Genomic DNA, 7,432 nt, shown 5'->3' with positions numbered 1-7,432 from the left:
GTACGTGTCTAGATCGCTTCGCCTTAAGGTCGAAGAGAAGTGAATTCCAAGTTTAATACAAACATATGCATGTTTAGTCCGTCACACAGATTCGTGTTTCTGAATACTGTGTTCCAGAGATTTTTTTTATCTGCCTGGATTCGATTTTATTGATATTCCGATATCTTTCTTTCTAGAAGATCCCTGGCTAACACAATAGCTTAACACAGACCACTACGTGGTCAGGTCATTTGGTGCATATTTGATGCCCCAGTACATTTTCCTGAACTCCACTCATTTTGATTTACTTCAGTAATCTTTCCCTCTACAATTTCCAAGACTATGCCATAGCTATTTGCTGCTTACTGCAACTCTATGCTTCATTCCAATGTCTACTTCTGCACCAATTCCATTGTATTGGGTACTGGTACGCTCATTTGAGCCACTTAAGAACTTATTATTTTCATTAGAAATTACAAGTGCAACCTTCATGCGAGGAAAGAATAATAAAGGTATAAATTAACTGCTTTGCGAAACAATACTTGCTTCTTCCCTTATATCAATATTGTTTTCTATGGGATTCCACTAAGTATTTAAAACAACATATTTATATTTTTTTAATTGGGTTCATGTGTATTTGAAATCGTTGATATCAGTGCCAACGAAAAAAATTTATCAATCAATAGTAAGGCCTATGATGTCCAACTTATTATGGAAATAACTGTTCCCGATAGCTGAAGACACAATAGGAAGACAAACACCCAGTGAATTCTACATCTGAGGAAAAAATATTAGGTCTGTATGTTTACCTGCAGGAATGGGACATAGAGTTTGGTCAAATAATTTTACATGAAGAATATCAGTGTTTACTCTTAGACTTCAGGAAGTAAGCATTACATTCACTCATTATTACTGAGTGACAGTTTGTTCTACACAGAATAATCTCTAATGTTTCTCCTCCCTTCCTTTTTAGATTTTCATCTTTACGTGTAATGCAAAGTCAATAAAACTTATTTTAGTAAGTGTATTGTAATTTCGTTCATATCCTATTTTATTACTAAAATTTTTTTTGCAAAGGACTTTAGGAAAAACAGCAAATGTTGATTTACTCTACTCGCTAAAAAGCCAGGTTAGACAAGAATGTTTTGAATCAATTCAACAATTGTATTACTGATAAAAAAACAATGGAGAATATAGTTGCTTACAAAATGTTGTATATGTTGAAACATTTCAAAATTAAATAAGAGTTACAGTTAATTAATTAGTTTCACCGTGGCAATACTTTGTTTTACACGCATATATAGTTATTATAATTATTAATTATTTTATTTCATAAGCTTTTCCTAAAAAAACATTCTTTTGCAATTTTGTATTTATTGCTGGGTCAGAAATTTATATACAACATATTTTATAAAATATACTTTTGAGTTATAAAAGTCTGCATGTGTGATTATTAAATTGAACAATTGCATGTACCTTCACAGAGTTTTAATAATATTTAGTAAACAAACTTTTAAACGTATCGTAATGTGCAAGGAAGACGTTGCCATAAATTTACAGGGAAAATCTTGGTATAAAATGAATAACGAGACAGCCAAATGATAGCGTCTACAACTTAGATTTTTCGTGTTCGGTTTTTTATGATGCTTGCATACTTACTGGCTCTCCTAAATCTGGTACTACAGAGCAATCAGCATCTCTTTTCCTCAGCTCATGTCGTCCCACATAGCTGCCTAAAGTATATTCGAGAAGTGACACTACCTGAAAGAAAGATATATTAATTTTTTTAATACAAGACAACATAGTCATGCCTGAGTACGTTCGTAACATTAAACATGTGTCTTTTTTATTGTTTGTGAAAACAAGATTAAATTGTGATGATCGAATTTTTTTTGTTTTATAAATTGAAAGATGCATACGATTACATCTAAATAATCTTAAGTGGAATGACTCATTGCTTTTCTCCCATCTACGAAATTACTAGAAATTATATTACTCATTAAAAAATTATAAGTTGCATGTCACACGCACAAAGAAATACTTTAAGATTTTGAAGTACAAAACATAGGAACATGCAGTGCAAGAGTATCTGTAAAAAATTATTTTAAATTTACCACAAATTCTTTAACTTCATAGAAAATTTATTTCCTTACGATACATAGTGTAAAAGTACAAAAATTATTATTTTCATTTTATCTTGTAAACACACAGTTAATTCACGTTATACATTTTATAATATTTACAACATTTATTATAAGAGTACATCACCTTGAATGTCTTAACATAATATTGGAATACTTTCTACTTAATACTTTGATCTAAATTATTTTATCTCAATTTTCGTATTTTTATCTAACAAAATTATTTTGTTTAATATAACGAGAAAAATGAAATTAAAACTTGGCCTTTAATACTAAATTTAATACTATTCTTAATGAATAGTAAACCTCAAATATGTTAAATAAACCAAATATAAATCAAATATATAAAATATAATTAAAAAGTCTGCTAACATATTTTCAGGGGAAAATATTACAGATTCCGTTTAAGTTATAAACTACTTGAGTAAACGAGAAGCAAGATATTTACTGTTCATGAAAACATTAGTGGTATATTTCTAGCTGTGAAACGTTAATTTTCACATACCTTAAATTATTTACAACATAACCACATAAAATTGTAAATATATCCAACTAATATTATAAATGTGAATGTTTGGATGGATGTTTGTAACTCAATCACGCCAGAACGGCAGAACGGATCTGTATGAAATTTGGCCTACGGCGAGCTCATAACCTGGATTAACACATGGACCACATATTAATATGAATTTCCATCCCTAAGGAGTGAAAAATGAAAAAAAAATGATAATTTCATTTTATAACAGAAAAAATCCATAGGTCATAGACATACAAATAGTGAGTGAGTGAGTGAGTGTCATTTCTCTATGTCTGCCACACGATCATACACACAGTAAGGTCTGTAAAATTCATATTTTTCTCCTTGGTGAGACCAGCCCTATTAGTGGAGCTCGGAGCGGCTAGCAAAGAAAGGCGCTAATAACAGTTTTGTTATTAACTTCGTCAATAAATAGAGTTGCCTTGAATTTTAAACGCACCATCGTTTGATGCGTATGTCATGTCTTTAATTTTCGTTTCTTTGTGCCGTATGCGTTCCTATACCATTCATCCGATTGCGGTGAAATTTTGATGAGTTGTTATGCGCATGCCCGTGAAGGTTTCTGAGACGGTATAACTATTTTGCAATAGTTAGAGCACGAATCGTGACAATAAATGTGTTTATTTCATATTATATAGCGGCACTTCGTCTGTTTTTGTTGTATAAGTGCGCACGCGGAACACAATTTATTTAAATACAAAAGAGACAGAGATAGAGTGATATATATAGAGTGAGATAGAGAGAGACAGAGAGGTAATTTGAGATAGAGCGAGGTATAGAGAATGAAATGGGTTAGATAAAGAGTTATATAGATGTATATAGCTATATGCAGATTTATATATAGAAGAGATAGAGATAGTGGGAGGTATATATGTTTATATGTAGATATAAATACTTAGATAAAGTTAGAGAGATACATAGATATAGGCTATATAGATGTAGATAGAGATAAATATATATTTAGAGAGATGTATAGATGATTTGTATATGTGTAACTACTTCAAACACATTACAAAACAAAAATTGAATGAGGCATTGCAATGCATGCCGAGCATTAGCTAGATAATGGAATCTTTTCAATATTAGTAAGTAATGTCTTATTTTTCAGCTTTTTTCTATAGTGCTTTTTAGAGTCAGATTACATAAAGACCACCAATATATATATATATATATATATATATATATATATAGGTAAATAACTATACACTGGCAGAACGTCTGTTTGGATCTGAAAGTGATATAAATTTTTTTGCACACTTGACATTCAAATTAAGAAGAAAATTACTAACTACATCTGATTTCGAAAAAGGTCCCCTTCACCCTGTGTTCAGCCCGGGCAACGCCGGGTACTGCAGTTAGTAAGGTATAAACGGAAAACAGGGTAAAGTGGTTTCTAGCCATGGTAAACTATAAAATTTTTGCTAAGTTAAAGACAACACTGGATCATTTTATTATTTGGAGCAGATATAAGAGAGGTTATTTCGAAATTAAATTTTGTCCAGCTGTCTGTAATAATGGCTGTTAGAAGTCAGATCCAGAATGTTGAGTCATATAACTTGTATCAAATAAGACAATTCTCAATAGAAGTACCAACGGTCTACTTATACTTCCGCCAGTGTTGCCTTATTGTCAGTGATTAGCGGTGTTCGTAAACCAGCATCATTTGTTGCTGAATAGGTACCATTGGTACTATATACGAGAACTGTCATTGTTACATGTCACATAATACAACTGGAATGAAGTGCATTGTAATTATTTTTTATGAATCTTAAATAATCACGAAAAAATACAGATACTTGTACATTTACATGAAAGCAACCATTACTTCAAAAATCTATATATGCAGGTTTGAATTCTTGCTTGGCCATTTATGCTTAGTGGTGTCCCAGTAAACATAATAGTTATTGTAAATCGTTCCAGTATTATGTACGTACATTGAAAAGAATAATAATAGAACAAATTAAAGTTAGATTATATATATATTTTTTTTTCCTCGTTGAAAATATAAATGGTTTTTATTAAAGAAAAAAAGTCAATGTAACTTTAAAATTATGCGCCAATTCCAATTGTACCAACAAGAATTATTCAGTACTTTTCCAGTCAAAACGTGCATACATGTAAACTTAACAATGTTTTGTAAAATGTACAGTATTTTTTTTTGTGGTATTATAAACTATTACTTGGTAACCGGTTTCCAAAGGAATCTCGGATAACTGTACATAAAAAATGGGGTGTGGCTGTGTCATGGACACGGCCGTGTGTTGTACGTGAATACGTGTACGCAACAGGTAATATTTTCTATACAAAATATAAAATACGCTATTTTATGTATGTTATAATCATGTTTTTTTTTTAATTTTAACACCATATATATTCAGAGTAACTATTTTACACTAATGTTTTATATATGCTCTTGATAGATTTTGACGAGCGCTGACGATTGAAACTCAAACGAACTTCGTAGCTTCTCCGATTCAAAAGTTACACTAAATGGAAATCTCGAAACGGCAGCCAAAATGACCTCAAAATGGCGGCGCTTCCCCCTCCACCGCGCGAGATGCGTCACAATTCCTCACTTAGCGTAACGAATTCTTTGATCCTTTAGCTATCCAGTGGTGTGATTAAATTTTGGATGTAGATGATAGCTATGTAGCTGAAACACCAAACCGTATCCCCGGAATTTTGTAATCATTCGTTTATTTTTTTTAATTACCTCGCACTATGGAAGCAATTTTAAAGACGTATTCACGTCAAATAATGTTTCTGTGTAGTCGCGTCCACTTACCAGCACAGCAGCCAACAGTATTATCGCAGCGGTCTTCATGATCGTGTGATAGCGACTCCTGTTGTTGGCGCTGTATTTATACTGTGTGGTTGGTTCGCGCCGCGTCCGCTAGGAGCGCCGTCGTCGAGTTTGCACAATCACTGTGACATCAATCGCGCCCGCCACATGAACACTGGAGAGAAATAATTGTAGACCCTATAACCAACCGTATTTCGGACGTTAACGCATTCTCGACCCACTCCCGGTAAACTGCAGCTAGTGAGGTGCATGTGGAAGGTTTATCTGAAGTTTGAGTAGCATGTAGACAACGAAATAAATCTTGAATGAGAAATATTTTCGTTATTACACATGTAAATTTATCTCTCACTATTTAGTTAAATATTTTTGAGGTTAAGCAAATAGGCCTGTTGATTTATATATTATGTACTTTTTTGTGACGCAATTTCAGGATTCGTAATTAAAATATTTTTCCCCCACTAAACTATTTAAACTATTTTACTTACTACGTGATCTTTTGGTATGCGTCAAACAATTAAACTCTATTTTTTTATTAAAATAAATAGGTAGTCGTTCTAAACAGTTTTCTTTTGGACGATCATAAGTCGAAAAAGCCAATATAAGTAGGCATTTTTTAAAAAACATATTTTACATTTAGATGTTTAGTCAAATGTCTACCATTTTTAATTTGTTTCATTAATAACATGGAGTTTACAAGTTTGTGAAAACTTATGTGTTTTTTTTTTTTAATTTCTAGTTTACGGAAAGCAATTTTTTTTTCTGAATTCTTTAGAACTTTCTTATAAATTTAGTTGGACTGTGCATCCATACATACTGACATCAATTTTTAGCGACAAGTTATAGTAGAAAAACAATGGACTCTATAGGTAGAACAGTTTATTTCTGTCGGTCAAGTAAGTAGTATATTTTGGTTCCTCCTGGGACAGGGTTCAGGTTGTGGATTGGGATTTTCCGACCAACATCTTGATTTTGACATCACGGCAGGCATCTTGGATGACCTTGACCTTGACCTTTGACCTTGACTTTGACCCTGGCAACCATATTGGTTCCGCCATATTGAATTTTACATCCACCATTTGTTTTTCTAAAAAATTCCGCCATTTATTATTTCTACATTTGGTTTTCTAGAACTTTCCGACATTTTGAAACATGACATCAACATTTTGAAAATCCGCCATCTTTAAAATCTGTAAATGTTATCAGAATATTTTGAAAAAAAAATTAAAATTTATAAAAAATTTAATTATTCAAATTTCATAATAATTTATTTAAAAACCAAACTTACATAATTGAGCTTGCAGTCTTGTAATCGAACTCAGTGAGGGCCAAAATAAAAAAATAATGACCTATCCATTATACACAGAAGCTGCCATCAGACTGACCTCCCACCACTAATGCCGAGATATATATATACCCTCAGCTAGTATTATGCCATGTCCAGCTAGTGTTCATATGATAGAGTGCACTGCTGCCATGTTGGTTTAGTTTTTACCCACTATAGTGCAGTTATCATTTATTATTACTGTGGCACCCGCCATATTGAAATATGGATGCCATTTTGGAAATTTATAGTTATCTAGCTATAAATTGAAAAAAAAATTCAATAATTCATAAAAAAAATCTGCAATTAATATACATTGGTTGATTCGATAGATTCCTGTCCTTTTTTCGATACTTACTTGATCAATGCAAAAAAAATTATATGTAAAATAATAATTTCAATAAATATGCAGGAAAGTCCTAAAATAAGCTTAAATTTCTGTACTACCAGAATCCAGTAAGTCGATGATGACATTAGACAGCCATCTTGATGATTCGTTATTATTTATCTATAAATTCAGGAAAAATTCCAAAAAATAATAACAAAAATCATTAATTAATGTTCTACTTTATTTATCGATATCCTTCCTCGGTTAGATTCTTCGTCAGTGCAAATATTTTTTTTTTAATTATGTGTAAAAAAATCTTATT

The sequence above is a fragment of the Bacillus rossius genome, chromosome 17 (genome assembly GCF_032445375.1).
Source record: "Bacillus rossius redtenbacheri isolate Brsri chromosome 17, Brsri_v3, whole genome shotgun sequence".
Taxonomy (NCBI): domain Eukaryota; kingdom Metazoa; phylum Arthropoda; class Insecta; order Phasmatodea; family Bacillidae; genus Bacillus; species Bacillus rossius.
The sequence above is the reverse complement of the archived record's forward strand: the minus strand, read 5'-3'. Positions refer to the sequence as shown.